Source organism: Erythrolamprus reginae, chromosome 4 (genome assembly GCF_031021105.1).
Source record: "Erythrolamprus reginae isolate rEryReg1 chromosome 4, rEryReg1.hap1, whole genome shotgun sequence".
In the NCBI taxonomy this organism is placed as follows: Eukaryota; Metazoa; Chordata; class Lepidosauria; order Squamata; family Dipsadidae; genus Erythrolamprus; species Erythrolamprus reginae.
In genome coordinates this window covers 53,206,058-53,224,172 of record NC_091953.1, presented here as the reverse complement: position 1 = coordinate 53,224,172, position 18,115 = coordinate 53,206,058, and the positions used below count along the sequence as shown (strand labels likewise).

The 18,115-nt window shown below is 36.1% G+C and overlaps 1 long non-coding RNA gene across 3 annotated transcripts in view; it reads right to left on the bottom strand.

The window, feature by feature from the left end:
• LOC139166559 (uncharacterized) overlaps positions 1–18,115 on the bottom strand; it is a 151,079-nt gene that overhangs the window by 21,611 nt on the left and 111,353 nt on the right. For 2 of the 3 annotated variants that reach the window (XR_011558979.1, XR_011558980.1), the window contains exons 4-5: positions 4,021–4,081; positions 847–984 (exon numbers count right to left, since the gene is read on the bottom strand). This is a non-coding gene — a long non-coding RNA (uncharacterized lncRNA). The remainder of the gene's footprint in view (positions 1–846; positions 985–4,020; positions 4,082–18,115) is intronic. The other variant, XR_011558981.1, reaches the window with a different exon arrangement.

Sequence of the window (18,115 nt, the reverse complement as noted above, 5' to 3'; positions counted from 1 at the left end):
ATGATCATTTGACAAATAGGCATAAGTGACTTTTTTCCAGTGGCATTGTAACTTCAAATGATCACTAAATGAACTGTTGTAAGTTGAGGACTATCTGTACAATATATGCATAAGCCCCTACTATTGGTATTTTTATGATCCCAGCTACATCCCTTCATCTCTTCCTCTTTTTATTCCTGCACCAACATCATTTACGGGGGTATAAATCCCAATGGGATGCAATCACTTTCAATTATTATATCTTATAATAGTTGCATAGAAATCCGTATTGATGCTTGATATATCTTGCACACTTCCGTTAAATCACCAGATTGACACTGACCCATAGAAACGAGCTTGTGCGTAGTATTTCACCACAAGATCGGATCTACGGGTTTATGTCAATTGGCACTCGTGGGAATACATTAGAAAAAATTGCTAAGCATTTATGAGGAAAAGCAAATCTCAAATTCATATATGAAAAATAGTACAAATGAAATAGGAGGTACAGTAGAAGGTACAAGAAGGTTACAATTATGCATGTTTTGAATATTGAAAAACTATTCAAAAAGTATATTTATCTAACATGTTTAACTGCCGAAACTAAGAATACATTTTGGATAGTGAAATACTGATATAGTAGTACTTTGGAATATGACAGCTTCAAAATGTGGTACTCAATGCATTTTGGTGCAAAAATGTTGACCTGGTACATGTTTGTTTATTTATTTTTATTTATTTTATTTATTCAATTTTTTAATGCCGCCCTTCTCCTTTGACTCAGGGCCGCTTACAACATGTTAGCAATAGCATTTTTTAACAGAGCCAGCATATTGCCCCCACAATCCAGCTCCTCATTTTACCCACCTCGGAAGGATGGATGGCTGAGTCAACCTTGAGCCGATGATGAGATTTGAACCACTGACCTGCAGATCTAGCAGTCACCTTTAGTGGCCTGCAGTACTGCACTCTACTCACTGCGCCACCTCGGTTGCGCCATCCTCCCTACAAAAGGAAAAAGATGATGGCCATGGAGAATATACAAGTCAGCCATGCCAGGAAAGTCACTGAAAAAATAAGGGACAACTGCAGAAGGTGAACAGGAAGTCAGACATGCTGGAAAGATCACTGACACAGGAAATGGGATAGACAGGAAGTTTTTCCCAACCAAAACAAAGAACCATGTGATCAGTCACATGGTTTTTCTGACACTCGTTTTAGTGCTCATCTTTCCTCTAGAAACCAATTAATGACAAGTATTGAGATACCACTGTACCTAATATTTCATAATTCAAAAATAAAAATGTGATGTAAATTTACCAGTACGACTGAAAAATAAAACTCTCAATAAAAAAAGGCTTTATGCACACAAATATCTAGCACCTATTATTAGCTTCTTAAACTCAGAAAACAAAACAGCATTCAGGTTGTAGCAAGAAATGTAAATCAGTTTGTTGTGCATTATTTTTTAAAAAATCTATTAAGCAGGACAGCAGATCAGGAAAGAAAGTGAAGTGATCTACCTACATATCCCCATATAATGTCTTCCATCAGAAAAAAAAGATGGATATGCTTCGTGGTCCATATTGGGCCTTCAAAGTGCAACGAGCCCCAGTATCGGTAGTCAGGTACACTATGTTTCCTTTAATAGATTGTACTATAAAGTCAAACAGTGCAGGACACTTCTTCATTTATTATACTTGATCGATTAAAAAAACCTTCATTATTTGTCACTTTCATCATCATAGACTTTGCTTTAGACATATTAATTAGTTTATTCTAAAATATCATTAAGTATTCCTAAGATGTTTTTCCAAACAAACCTATGGTAAAACATTATAATGTTATATTTCATTCCTAGAATGGAATACATATACTGTCTGGAAAATATAACTAGGACTCTTCAGTCAAGTAATTACTATAGAGCAGACCTGGGCAAAGTGTGGCCCGTGGGCCGCATTTGGCCCACCCACTGTCTATAACCAGCCCGCCAGCTATCTGTGAGTCTCGGGTTTAACCTAGCAGCTGGCGGCTTGAATGCTGGCTGGAGAGTGTTGGAGCTGCTTGAGAGAGAGCTAGAAAGAGAGAGGGAGGGAGGGAGACCTTAGGGCAGCTTGTTCTCCAAGGTGAAAGCCATGTAGGAAAAAGAGTTGGGAAGGGCTTGGAACATCCTGCGCGCGTGTGAAAGAGAGAGAGAGATCTGCAGGCAGCTTGTTCTCCAAGGCAAAAGCCATGCAGGAAAAAAAGTTCAGAGTTTGGAGTGGCTTGCAACACCCCTAAGTTTCCCTTCTTGGGCAGAGTGTTGATACAAACACGAGAGAAAAGAGCTGCAGCTTGCAAAAGCCAGTGGGGGGTGGGGAAGCTTGTTAAAAACCATGCAGGAAAAAGCTTTGGAAAGGGGAAAAAGAGAGGGGGGGGAGAGGGAAGAGAAAGAGAGGGGGGAGGGAGGGAAAGATAAATGATACTACAAAAGTTTTTTTTTAATTAGAAGCTCTGTAACAAGTAAAGGAAAGAAAGAAAATGAAAGAAAGAGGAAGGGAAGGGAAGGAAGGGGAGGGAGAAAAGAGAAATAGGAAAGAAATGAAACGGGAAAAGAAAGGAAGGAAAGAAGGAAAGGAAAGGGGAGGAGAAAGGAAGGGAGGAAATTATACAGTATTGGGTAGAACTGAGTTAATTATATTAGTCCGGACCTCTAAAACCATCCCAATTTCCCATGGCAAAATTATTTGCCCACCCCTGCTATAGAGTACATAATTGCAATACACATTATTTGTGACATTACTTCACATACTTTAAATAAGGAATTCAATTTGGTTCTCTTAATTGATAAATCTCATTTTCATATAATGAGTCCAAAATATTTAAATAAAAGTTTAGGGCACAATAAACTTAGGAACTGTACACATATGATTAGTTAAAAGTTTGCATTGAAACATTACTTAAATAGCATGCATGAGACTATATTAAGTAAAGTGACCAGATGCATTTTCATCATTTGACCTGCATCCCATACGCTTTGAAAAATGTCCCGCTTTTTTCCCTCCCAACCAGCCCCCTTGGAAAGAGGCTGGAGGGAGAGGATTCCTTGCCTTGCCCGCCCCTAACCCAGCTTTGCTGGAGGTCTCTGCACAGACTTCAGGCCAGCTGTGCAGGGCCTTTGCTCACCAGTTTCCCCTGCCCTGCCCCCAGACGGGCCCAGTTGTGTCCAGGTGCTGCAGCCCTGCAGAAGAGGGAATGGCAGGCGGGAGGATTTGCTGTGACCCAGGCGGAGCTTAAGGGCTGGTCGGGCCTCTGCTGGCTGCTCTTCCTTCCCAGCCCCCAAAGAGGAAGGCCAGCTGCATGGGTGAGTAATGGGGCAGCAGAACTGTGGGGGTCAACCTTCCATTTCCCACTCCCCCACAGCTGGCCTTCTATGTCGGTCTTGAGCTGGGTGGTGTGTGTGAAAGAGCAGCGGAGGAACTTGGAGGGCGGGTCAGGGGGCTGTCCAGGTCCACTGGGCAGAGACTCCGCAGGAGAAGGGAAGCACCTGCTGAGCCTTTGGACTGGCTTCACCCTTCCAACTCATCTCCCACCTTCACCTCCACCTGGGCACCATTGTGGCAGGGAAGAGAGAGAAAGAGAGAGAGAAAAGAGAGGAAGAGAGAGAAAGAGAGAAAGGGAGTGAGAGAAAAAGAGAAATAGAATGGGTGGAAGAGAGAGAGAGAAAGAGAGAGGGGGAAAGGAGGGAGAGAGAAAGACAGGGGGAGGCAGAAAGAGAGAGAAAAAAAGAGGAAGGAAGGAAGAGAGAAAGAGGGATGGAGAGAGAGAGAAAGAAAGAGTAATGAAGGAAGGGAGAGAACTAGGGAGGGAGAGAGAAAGAGAGAGAAATAGAGAGAAAGGGATGGAGGAAGAGAGAGCGAGAGCGAGAAAACTTTTTTTGTTTCCTAATTATTTTTGGCTAAACTCTTTTAGGTTCCCCCTCCCCCTGCTCAATGGTGTCCCTCTTTCCCAATCTTAAAATCTGGTCACTTTAATATTAAGATACATTTAATATTGGATTACCTTATTTAGTTCTTATATGATCAAATTCTTCATCTGTTTTTTTCATTTATTTTTCATAACACTATAATAGAATTAAGAAATACAGCATGAAACAGTTCTGTTTTAAGAGACCCTTTAAAAATTATATTACAGGATCACGTCATTCTCCCACTGATGCATTTCCTGAATTCTTTGGCAGGATATACTTAACTATTTTTTTCCCAATAATTTTTTGAAAAAGGAATACTATACTTTTACCTTAAAAGTAGTTATAGGGAAAATATTTTTAAATGGATAAAACCAAAATATGTGCTATTTAGCAATGAGACTACTGCTACAAACCTATGTAAATGCTTGATAACCCTGCTAAATATTGTAGCCTAAACTATGATAACTTTTACTATAATAATTATCAGTTTATAAAAGCAGTAACTTCCTGTTTGTGAAATATTTAAAGCAATTGGCACTAAATTTGGGTGTAAGACCATCTCATCAAAAGGGAAAATGATCTTTTTCTACTGGTGTTCTTATTGTTTTTGTGAATGTGATAATTTAAACAGCAGTTGCTAAACAAGAATATTTTTTGTCCCTTTTGTTTAAAAAGAAATCCTGGTGACTGCAACTTTCTTGGCCAGCTTTCAGAAGTGGTCTGCTATTGCCCGTTTCCTAGGGCTGAGAAAGAATAAACTGGTCCAAAATCATCCAAGTGGCTTCATACACTAGAACTCTCACTCTCCCAATTTCAAGCCTATTGCCTTAATCATTACCTATATTTTAATTTCAATATACAGAGACAGATTGAAGCACTTACTTAATAATTTAGCTAAAATGCTAGTTAAGGATTTATGTTTGTGAAATGTAAGTAATGCTTCATTTGACAATAACTGTGAGTACTTTTCAATCAACAGACAAAAATAATTCACAATAAATTCCATATTTGAGAGCACATAATGAATTATTTGAAGTATTAATTGTTTATGGACTGATCTATAAACCTGTAGAGACAATACAAAGCTTCACTTGACAATAACTGTGAGTACTTTTCAATCAACAGACAAAAATAATTCACAATAATAGAATAAATTCCATATTTGAGAGCACGTAATGAATTATTTGAAATATTAACTGTTTATGAGTTATCTAAAAACCTGTAGAGAATATAATGATTACGTTTTATCAATAATGTTTAATTTAAAAAATATTTTTCATACTGAGACATAGTTGTTACTTTTTGAAGAGAAATACAAAATATAAAGAGTCATAATAAGGCCTATAACAATATTGCATATTGAATTGTTTTTACATTCTGTCTTCAAGTGAAAATTAATTTTGATTAGAAATACTCAAGTAATCACAATCACAATCCTAATCATCATAATAATTTCGATCTAGATTTGTATGCCGCCCCTCTCCGAAGACTCGGGGTCTTCGGAGTACCAATCTGTACCACTCCGAAGACTCGGGGTCTTCGGAGTACCAATCTGTACCAATCTGACAATAAAAACTATAGTTAAAACCCACTATCATTAAAAAGCAATTGATAGTATCATAACCATACAGAAACAATCATAACCATACAGAAACAAACATTTACAAAGACCTGATTTGCTATACTGGCATTACCATTCAGTACCATAAGTACTGTATATCTATATGAAAAAATACGGTAAACATCTTCTTGGAGAAGTAATCCAAAACTAGAAAAAGACACTGTTAACAACTGGAAATCCACTCACTATTTATAGCAGCTTCTAAGTATATTATGACACAATAATTTGCAATACTATTATACAGAAATCAGACTTTTTAGAAGAATCAGCATTTTGTCTCAGGCACTGACTAGAAAGCTAAATTATTCTATCAGTTTCATGGAGCTTGACTCACTCGTGCATACCTTAGTAGCAACCCCCACATAAGTAATGTCATAGTGATAATCAAAGTTTAACTGAATAGGAAATTGACAATAGGAAATTGACAATTGCATTACTTCATCACTTAATTAAGAGTTAATCATAATATTCTTGGGTCTTCATCTTTATTTTTGCATTTTCAGCAGTATTCTGACATGAATTTAAAAGCCCTGGGTGAGATCATCCAAGGGCATGGGCTGATGATACCCAGCTTTACATCTCCACCCCATGTCCAGTCAACGAAGCAGTGGAAGTGATGTGCCGGTGTCTGGAGGCTGTTGGGGTCTGGATGGGTGTCAACAGACTCAAACTCAACCCGGATAAGACGGAGTGGCTGTGGGTTTTGCCTCCCAAGGACAATCCCATCTGTCTGTCCATCACCCTGGGGGGGAATTATTGACCCCCTCGGAGAGGGTCTGCAACTTGGGCATCCTCCTCGATCCACAGCTCACATTAGAGAACCATCTTTCACCTGTGGCGAGGGGGGCGTTTGCCAAGGTTCGCCTGGTGCACCAGTTGCGGCCCTATCTGGATCGGGACTCACTGCTCACAGTCACTCATGCCCTCATCACCTCGAGGTTCGACTACTATAATGCTCTCTACATGGGGCTACCTTTGAAAAGTGTTCGGAAACTTCAGATTGTGCAGAATGCAGCTGCGAGAGCAATCATGGGCTTCCCTAGGTATGCCCGTGTTTCACCAACACTCCGCAGTCTACATTGGTTGCTGATCAATTTCCGGTCACAATTCAAAGTGTTGGTTATGACCTTTAAAGCCCTTCATGGCACTGGACCAGAATATCTCCAAAACGGCCTTCTACCGCACGAATCCCAGCGACCGTTTAGGTCCCACAGAGTGGGCCTTCTCCGGGTCCCGTCAACTAAACAATGTCGGTTGGTGGGCCCCAGGGCAAGAGCCTTCTCTGTGGCGGCCCCAACTCTCTGGAACCAACTCCCCCCAGAGATTAGAACTGCCCCTACTCTCCTTGCCTTTCGTAAGCTCCTTAAAACCCACCTTTGTTGTCAGGCATGGGGGAACTGAGACATCTCCCCCGGGCATATACAATTTATGCATGGTATGTTTGTGTGTATGTTTGCTTAGTAAATGGGTTTTTAAAAATATTTTAAACTATAATTTAGATGTGTCATGAATTGTTGTATTCTGTTGTGAGCCGCCCCGAGTCTGCGGAGAGGGGTGGCATACAAATCTAAATAATAAATAAATAAATAAAATAAATAAATAAATGCAACCAGTTAAACAATCAGAATTAAAAATAAAAAGGAAAGCATTGAAATAAAACTGCTATATGCCAGTATCTGTTTGGGTGGGAAAGCCATCACAATACATTTTCATTCAAATCACATGGCAGAAACCAGTCTTTTCATCTTACTGGACTGTGTCTGATGTACCCTAACCATGTCTTCATTATTTTTGTGAACAGCTGCAGTAACTTTATTGCCAAAGTCAGGATAGATATCTCCCTGGGTACTGATCCAGGCTTAAAACCATAAGGTCTGCTGTATTTTTGCTATTTTTTTGAGAATTCTAGTCACACAGAACAACACCCAAGAAATTCTTGTGATAACTCTCTGTGAAGAACTAGAAGCAAGACAAACCAGCCCCTGTATAAAAATAACAACAGAATCATTGTGCTGATTTCATAAATGTAGATTGCAAAACTTGCCAAAGGAACAAAAAGGCAGAATGCCAGCTGAGTACACAGTGCTTATAATGAACTCATGCTCAGGGAGTGCTGTTGCCAGGTTTGTGCTTGTCAAAGGCCTGTTCAGAAAAAGTCAAGATACTTGTATTTTTCAACAGTCAGAATTGAGATATAAACTTCCCTTCCAACAAAACACAAACACTACAATATAGACACCTTCATCTTCTCTGGAATGGGAAATTCTTGGTAGAGGAAGGGAAGGAAGGAGGGACTCTGTGCTTTAAGGATCACTTACAGAATGTATTTGAAATAGGATACAAAGATTCACCATTTTCTGACACATTCAAGAAAAAAAGCTATAAGCAAAATACTCAGGTGGGTTTTTTTAGTGTCTGTTACATAATTGCAAAATATAATTGGTAAAAACTGCATTATTTTATATTGAGTGCATTCTTGAGTGCAAAAATATTCTGTGAAAATATTCTGTTGTCTACTTTATATTCAATGTTCAGTCTACTCTTCATACCGGTAGCTAAAAAATGCATCACCACTGAGACTTAGAAGTCATAGTAACTTCTACCTGGCCACCTGCCCATTAGTCAGAGGCACAATTATGTGCATATGTAACATTGTCTGGGGAGTGGAGCATCCCAAAGTAAATCTGATCCTTGTTCATTCTTTCATTTGCTCCTTGGCAGATATAGGTGGATCTAACTAGGACATGGGAAAGAGAGAGAAAGAAATAGGGCAGCTTCTAAATACAGCAGTTAAAATATTTGTACACTTCCATACTTTAGAACTTGCCTATACTGAGTTACATTCCTAAACAATTGTATTGTGCATATTTAATGCTTATTTTGTTTTTATAAATTAAAAACAACATCCCCAACCTGTTCAAATGCCTAGATACTTTCCAATGGTTCCCCTACACCTTCTTTCTACTTTTATTAGTGTATGTCTATATCCAGACACAAATTATAGGCATAGACAGCTGTGCCACAAGTGAACTAAAGAACTCAATGTCCCTTCATTAAAGAAGTCTGCCAAGAAATATATTTATGCTTCCACAGTTAAAAAGGCTTTATCTTGGTGTGTTTTATAATTTCTAAACCACATCCATGCTATACACTAACAAAATGATTGAAAATAATGTCTTCATTTATTCACAAATTGCTATACACTAACAAAATGATTGAAAATGATGTCTTCATTTATTCACAATTTTTAAATTGCTAATATTTGAAAATATATTTAAAGTTTTAAAAAGATACAGGAGCTAATCATTCCCATCATGATAGCACAGTGTTTTCTCCTCCTCCTCCACTCCTCCTCCTCCTCTTCCTCCTCCTTTTCCACTACCACCACCATTACCATTATTTGAAGGCAGAGTGGACTGTGCAGCAAACTCGAATAATTTTATCTCATCTGCATCATAGGTTTCTCCTATTATTTCAGACTCTAAGGTAAGTTTAATAACTTATTATAAATAAAATTAATACTATGCATAAAGCAGACTTCTCTCTGAACAATACAAGAATTCTACATGGTTAAAAGTAAGAGTTCCCATTACTGTCTGCCTTGCTGCATTCTGGACTAGGAGAAGTTTCCAGTGATCCCCAAGGGAATCCCGATATACAGCGTATTGCAGTAATATAAATGGGAGATGACTAAGGTATGAAATGACCACAAACATCTACTGCTTTATGCTTTGCCTTTTGATATGGAATATTTTACCTTGAATAAAAAACTTTTGAGGAATCTTACCTCTATTTGATCACAACTTTCTAGGTCTTCCCCTTCTTTTTGAGCCATTCATTCTTTCTTCTTATATTTGTTTGCAAATAATTGGTCTCTATATCCAAACTATCTTAATGTGCTATCATTTTTAATATTACTTCTTAACTTTTCATTCCATTGACATTCATTCATTGCACATTTATTTTTGATCTTATTTTTTGTTTTATAACCTACATCTTAAGGATCACGTTCCACCGTTTTCAAACTGCTTTTATATTACATTTAACTCTCATTGCTATTCAGAAAAATGTATAAAAGCATGCTTTACAAACAGCCAGTTTTTGCTATTTTTCACAAAAATAGTCTAGAATATATCACATAAAATACACTAGTTTTGTACAGCATATTTATAGCTTAAGATTTATTTGTCCAAGATTTATTTCCTTATCTTTAGTAGACATTTAGTATATGTACCTATGCATTGCTGTTGTTGTTTATATTACCATCCATGTATAATACTGCATGGATTGTTTAATTATACTTTTTCTGTCAGTAACAACTTTGATAATCTTTGATATGTTAATTACAGGTTTATGGTCTTAATTGCAACATGCTATTAATATAAATTGCAATAGCTATTCAGAGTCCCTCGGGAGTTGGGCAGCATACAAGTTGAATTAAATAAATCAATCATTTAGATTTCATGCAGCAATATGGCTGTACCCATATCCAAAAGTGCACTCATACTGTATATCCACAACCAAAACGCCTTGAACATCATCACAGGTATACTCATGGATGTATCCATAAAAAATTAGAAAATGAACATATCTTTGTTAATGCTGAACCATTCATTAATCATGAGATTTATCATGTATGTATGTATGTATGTATGTATGTATGTATGTATGTATGTATATATGTATGTGTGTATGTCTATATATATGCCAAGACATCACTGATTGGGATACAATAAAATCGATCATTAAATAGTATAAACTATATTTCTCAGATGGCCTGCTTATATTTTTCAGTTGTCCTGGTTATTCAAGTTTGAGTTCCTACTAATGATGATAAGGGGAAGCTGATGAACATTATGATCAACTTCAATTTGAAATTGATAAAACATGCAATCAAAGTAGTTGTGTTGTTTTGGTTCAAGACAAGACTGCCAAAATTTGATATAGTAAGGAGAAGTATATGGATTGATTACTTGGCCTAAAAATTAACAAATTTCCGCCTACATATATTTATTTATTTATTATTTATTTATTTATTAGATTTGTATGCCGCCCCTATCCGAGGCTCGTAGCAGATACTTCTGCCTTCATTGCTAAATATTACTGTGAGTTCTGTTGCATAATGTAACAAATGCATCTAGAGTTATCACTTGAAAAATAAATAACCAGGTTCAAATTACCATATTTTTGACACTGCTGGGAAAGGTAGAAAGGAAGTTGAAAAGGATGACCTGCAGCAATATGGATTGATTTGATTACAGTATTTGTGAGCGTACTATTGGAACAAAAACAAGATTTGGACAGATCATCCTGGAAAATTGTGTGACTACTAAGAGGTGACACTGGCTTAAGTTAATCAATGAAAGTAATAAACCAAATTATATCTTGGAATAATTCTCCCATTGTTTCATCCTGAACGTGCTGCTTTATGGTTGTTCGAATTCTTCTTTATAATCCTCATTTGTCCCTTTCCTATTTCAGTAACTACTCAACACATATTAAAATTGTCAATTTAAAGTGTGTCAAATAGCATAGTTCAGTGATCCAAACCACTGATATTCTTTTTAGAGTACTCCCATTATAGGAGCTCTAAATATATTCTGTCTTCTTTTACATTCCACTGGTTTATGCAACACAGAGAAAATAAACCTCTTTTTCCTTTGTCTGTGTTCTTAGAAAACAATAAAAATAAAACAACAACAACAACAATAATAATAATAATAATAATAATAATAATAATAATAATAATAATAATAATATTTTCTAGATAGAACTCAAAAAGTCATTTCCATTCTTGAATGGGAAAGAATGTGGGATACAAGTATTGCTGGACAATAATTCATAGCATCTCTCATCACTGTTCATGCTATCTGGATTTGCAGCTGTCCATGTTGGTGCTTGCTCATGATAACAGCTAATCTGATCTATAATGTTTAAAAATGTCTGGCATTTTTCTTCAGGAAAGAGCTATGAGGTGTTGATAGCCTCTAGTTTAAGAAGGAAGAACATTGTGACGATTACAAAAAAGAAAACATTTAGCATAGAAAATATTTGAAAATATATTCTGAATTATAGCTTTATCAGATTTTTACGTCTTCAAAATAGCTTAAAGAAAATAAAATACAATTAAAATAAAGTGTCACAGTAATTTTCCATGTAAGAAAAGGTTTTATTTTTGTTGTTGGTAGAATTTCTTCATTTTGTTGTTGAAAAAAGAATAATATATGGTACTTAAATATTCAACTTGTATTTCAGTGGTCACTAACTGTTTGCAGATCAAAATTATGATTTAATTAATTATACTAAATAAAATGTTCACTATTTAATTGAAATCTGAATAAATTCACATTGAATATAGCTTACCAATAAAAATTTTAACAGTACTTGCAAAAGCAACAAATAAGAAATAGGAGAATAATAATTATGTCAGTCTAATACTTCCAGATACCATAAATAAACAAGGTTACAAAAGGATGGAGAAATGTGTAATGCCAAAAAACCTACTATCAAAATTGATACCATCATAACACTAAGATAAATTTAAGAGGACCAGACCCAAAAAAGTTTTTAAAAGCTGCCTCAAAGGGAGAGGGAGAAAAAAGAAGCATTTTTCATAATATAATTTTTAAAAACATTTCATCTATACAGAGATTTTAATGCAAAGAATGCATTATACACTTTTGCAGATTCTTTTAATCTTAAATACTTTCAAGGAAATTAGGAAATACCAGGAATGGATCTTGGGCAGCCTCAGTGACTGACCAATGTATTTCTCCTTTTTCTTTTAAACCAGTGGAAAGGGTAATCAAATAATTTTTATATCTTTTAAATTATACTTAAAACATCAACTTATTTTCATCTTCTTATACCTTTGAGATACTTTTAAAAAACAAATCATTCATTCATTCATTCATTCATTCATTCATTCATTCATTCATTTCAGGATAAAAAAAAGGATAGCAACCTGATCACTGCGTTTAACCTGTTTTGTGAGTGGTGATTTTGAAGCTCTTTTTTACAGTCTTGTCCATGGTGCAGCAGATACTGATCTTATCCTTGTTATTACTGATCTGGACTTGATAGAAATAGCAATAGAACTTATACTTCATAGTGCTTTACAGTCCTCTCTAAGAGGTTTAGAGAGTCAGCATACTGCCCCCAATAATCTGGGCTTCATTTTGCCAATGTTGGAAGAATGGAAGGCTGAGTCAACTTTGAGCTGGACAGGGTCAAACTCCTGGCAGTGGGCAGAGTTAGCCTGTGATATGACATTTTAATTATTGCACTACCACAGCTCTGGAGGGGTGATGGAAGAATGAGAGTTTAGAGAAAAGTAATAATTTCACTTGCACCACAACAACACTGCTTCAATACTGCTAATTTATCTGATAACTGATAACATTGCTCATTTTGTTTTAAAATTTGCTATGAATTTATGCAGGCGGATAGGGAATTTCATTTCTATTATCCTGCCTGGGTTGCTTTTCTCCCCCTCCTCCCAATTCCCGATCCTGCCTTTTGCTACTGACCGGCAGTTGAGCTGCTTTCCTCCCACCCCCCTCCATTCCTGATCCTGCTTTTTGCCACCAGTGAGAAATAGGGCTGCTTCCCCCCCCCCCAATTCCCGATCCTGATTGTGGGAAGAGAAGTTGTCCAAATTTACATGGATACTTGAAAGATCCTTGTCCATTATACCACCGTGTTGGAGGAATATATCTCATTAAAAAAACCTTGGTCCAGGTGGCCCAACTGGTAGCACCTCCCAGGATTACAGTAGAAGATGGTAAACGGTTTTGAAGGTGGAAGTGGGCTCTATTCTCCAATGGTAGATAAAAGCAACAAAACCATCTACTGGACAAGGGAAACTCTGACTCCAAATCTCCACTGCCTTGTGGCTATATCCATCATTGGAAAAGGCTTCAGGAGTAAATTTTGAGACAAAATCCAGAGCCGGATTCCCAGAAATAGTTTGCGACTGTGTACAGCCACGTTCTGATAACATCTGCAATGTGGCTTACTCTTACAATGGATTATTTCAGAGATATGGAGAGGGGGGGGATATGATGCTTGGGTAACAGTCTATCCTCCATACTAACTGTTCTGTCTGGGTCACTCCGGAAGCCAATACCAAACCAAAAAGAGAAGCCAAACACACCGGTAAAAGGCAAAGGCAGTTTATAAAATTCAAGAAAAACACAGGTAACAGAAAATGTCCTTACAAACAGGAAAATGTTGTATCTTCAGATATATCCACGAAGGCAAAAGTCCATGCAGCAATACAGGATTCTTGCTGCCAAGCCGAGGCTGTAGATAGCAGACCTACACCTCCCACGGGTCTTCCAAACTGCTGGGCCACAAGCCAGGAACAGAGACACCGAGAACAAAGCAGGACACTGTAACTCCAATTGATAACACTACACATGGCTTCAAGGGCTTGCCTGCCTTTTAAACCCTGCTGATGAGGACCACACCCAAACCCAGCTGTTTCTAATTCAATGGTGATAATATTTCTTTAACTGCTCCTTTCTTTGCTCTGAACGTCTCTGTCGCATGTCAATGACAGCTTGTGCGTCATCACCTAATGATTCCAAGCTACTGGCTGGGGAGAGGCGCCCCCCCCCCCCCGGGGCTCTCATGCTGTTCATCCTCATCCCATTCCTGGTGTCGCCTCCCCCGTCCGACTGGTCAGCCCCCTCCTCTTCGCTGTCATCCTCCTCCGGGCATGGAGCCAGCAGAGACACAGCTGGTCCCTGAGCAGCCTCAGGCTGAACCACAACACTAACCTACCCAGGCCTCGTGCTCTGGAGAGGATATTCCAACTTTGCATACAGCATTTTAGGAACTCTTTCCTGAGTATGATACCATAGTCTTTCGAGACTGAAGGATGCCAATGATGATCCTACCTTATTTTAAGGGGATGGCACAATCTAGCTTGTTTTTCACACAAAAGTTGCAAATGCTGCTGAAGTTATATATAAAAACATAGGCTATTATGATATAATTCCTTTTAATGTTACATGTTTTTCATATAATTAAGAAACAGCATTTGCTCTCTCTTTATTTTTTGCTTTTGTTTTTGTTCAACAGCCAACAGACACCCTTATGTGCAAGCATAAACATCAGTTGCTTTGCTACAGAAAATTGGCAAAACAATGAAAGAAAACAGTAAGAAAAAGTTATGGCACATTTCTTGAGGCTAGATTAGCTTTCTCATTGTCCGGCATCTTGCTGATTGTATAAGCAACATGCTACACATTTAAAGACATTGTAAATACTTCTTTCTGTTCAGAGTGCAACTTTTTATATACAGTATATAAAACATGCTTATCTAAACAAATGCCAGTTGATAAGAACAGAATTATATATTCATTGTTTGCGGTAGGGATTTATTATAATTTAAAAGCATTGTAAAACCTATGGCCTTGATCAAATTTTATGAAAATTGGTTGGTGGATTGTTTTCAGAATCAACAATGGAATTCAATTGTTTTGTACAGCTGATCTCTCAAAATTGTATGAAATGTATTCTAATGGAACAAAGAATATTGAAGCTCAATTGATGTTGTTTACAAAGCGACCAACTCAAAACATTTGAGTGAACTTTTTGAGCAGGCTGCTTTAGTATTAACTCAAAAATGATTTTCCATTTCATTCACACCACTTTTTATTCCTTCTGTGGAAGCTTCCCATGTCCTGGGCATATATAGGGGCTGTGTAGGAAGTTTATTAACTGCTTTATTTCCTACCTTTTCAAAGAAGTGAAAAGCACATGAAGTTAATTAACTTTTTTCTCGACCTTATTTTAAAACCTTATACCTGATATATTATTTAAGAAAAACAAATATCACTGATTTATTTTGAATAGAATTTCTTATGAATGAGTTAAGAATAATGTTTCATTGATAAATATATCTAATTGTTTAAAACTATGGAACTAATATTTTAAATATAATGTGGAATATTGTGAATTAATGCTTTTACTGAAAAGCACTATACTTTAATAAGAATTCACAGTTGGATAACAAATCTATCAGCGCTCTCTCTCTCTCTCTCGCTCTCTCCATCTTTATCATCATCAACAACAATAACTAAAGAATAAAGTTAAAAATTTGCAATTATTACTTTAGCAAATAGTAAAAAACTTTTACAAAAAAGTTTTTTACTATTTTCTAAAGTAAAAATTCAAAACTACCATAAACATGTATTTTCAAAAGAGGTGTTCATAATTTTTGATTTCTGCATAAGTTTAACACAGTCTTTCATTTTTATTAGAATGGCAGAGATTTTGTGTAAAAGAATTAAATCAACAAAAATCAGTATCTTTGATAAAGGGGGAAAAAACTAAACTGAGTTCCCTTTGTCTCTTACACAGAAGGGATTTCTAGGGAAGGTTTCTGATAAAAGCAGAGGTCATGTTATTTCCAATATCTGCTACAAATCTGTATGTACCCTGAAACTTTACTGTGTAGAAGATTTTAGGCAATAGTATATTGGTGAAGCACAGGTATCAGGAAAAGAAAACCAGCAAAATTTCATCTATAAGGGTTAATTGGAAATCTACAACTATCAGAAGCAGAAACTGATACAACTTTTCTTCAAAATACTTTCAATTTTTAAAAATCTGATTTGAAGCGGTTTTTCAAAATGTTATTAATAATGCCAAACTTCTGTGAAGTACTGTGTATACTTTTCTTTTGCAAAAATCAAATTAATCATTAGTTTAGACTGTATTAAAATAAATCCTGCAAATTATATCCCTTAATCAATGGCAGATACAATTTCTTTGTCAGAATCAATAGTACAGACAATGCAAGTCTCAATCATCATGGATTGTGAGCAACAGAAATATTGTTAAACAATATTATCTTGAAGCTGCACCTAATTTAAAGATGACAGCTATGTAAATATCCAGATTATACTTCATTAAGTACTACTGCTTACACAGACAAGCTCATGAAAAATGAAAATAGTTTCTTATACCAGAAGATATGTAAATATGAAACTGAAATTTAGGGAGGACAAAATTTGTTAACCAAACCTAGATTAACCATAATAAATCTGAGAATGGACTCTAAAATTTAATATACTATCAGCTAACACAATATAGTTTTATGATTAACAAATCCTGTTCATATCCATACACATGATATTTATGTAAAATGGGACATTGCTACTATATCCTTGAGGACAATGTATTCATTGGCCTTAAGGAAGCAGTAGAATGGACAATGGCTAAGCATCCTTTGAAATAAGATATATTTAGAAATATCTATTTGAGGGGGTTTTTTCCTAGAAAGAAATAGTTTTTGCTATTTTCCAAAGTTTACTAAAACTTATACAGTATATATATATATCTCTCTCACACACGTACCGCATCAAATTTCTTCCTGCCTATAAATCTGACTCAATACGTTAGAGAGTATTTTACCGCCCTATTTGATTATATTTTTATTTATTTTGTTACAGTTTTCTACATTACAATTCACGTTTTAATTTAGCAGTATTTTTTATAAAAATGTCAATTTAGAAATCTTTCCAAAATTGTGAAACATATTTTGCCATTTTTACTTCTGACCTACCAAATTAAGGTTGCTTAGTAGTAGTTTGTATAGTTTCTTTCTTTTTATGATGTGTATATTATTAGATTTGAAAATATAAATATGAAGGAGTTATGTTCCAGAATTATAAATTTCCAGGTACAATTTTCATTTTTTTAAAATTACACTCCTACAGAGTTTTAAGCACATTTATTATATTTTCAGAAAGAGGACAATGGAAATCTCCCTTGCAATTGTATCACCATAGAAGTGACTTGAATTCTTAACATAAACAAGAGTGATTAAGTCTTACTGACTTTTTCATTAATCGTATCATTGCAACATTATCCATTGCTGTTTGGCATTTGCTTATGTCACTGTATAAACATTCATGTTTGATTACAAAGCAACTATATCTGTTTTTGGTTTTTTTAAACTGACATAAAGTAGATACTGATGAAGCCTAAAGTAAAACGAAAGAGTCTGAGAGTCAAGACAGCAATAAAAAAAATTAGGAATGGAAAATAAATGTTCATATGTGGGAAGTGAGTAGTTAAAAGCAAAATGCCAATCAAAGGGAGTTGGACAAGGATGATAAATGAAATACAAAGTGTATTCTTTTATGAGGGCTGGCCCTATGAAAAATCATATTTATTCTATTAGAATTTTGAATAAATCTTTTGTGACTATAACCAGGAGTAGATTAGAACAATAGCACTGTTCACAGAACACAAAACAGAATTATGGTTATTGCTTAAAAATGTGGGATTACATTGAAGCATAGGGAATGGACAGAGGATAAGACGTAGAAAGCTTAAACCACTGGCTTCTACCATGTTTCTTCTTCCAGCTTCTAATCAAGAAGTACAATCATGCAAATATACAGAACAACGTGGGACAAGGCATGAATTATTTGTACATATCCTGATGGCACAACTGAAAGTTGATATTGGAATACTGATGGGGGACATAATCCAACAATACTTTAAAAAAAGCCGGGTAAGAAGAAAATAATTTGATTTTGGCAGAA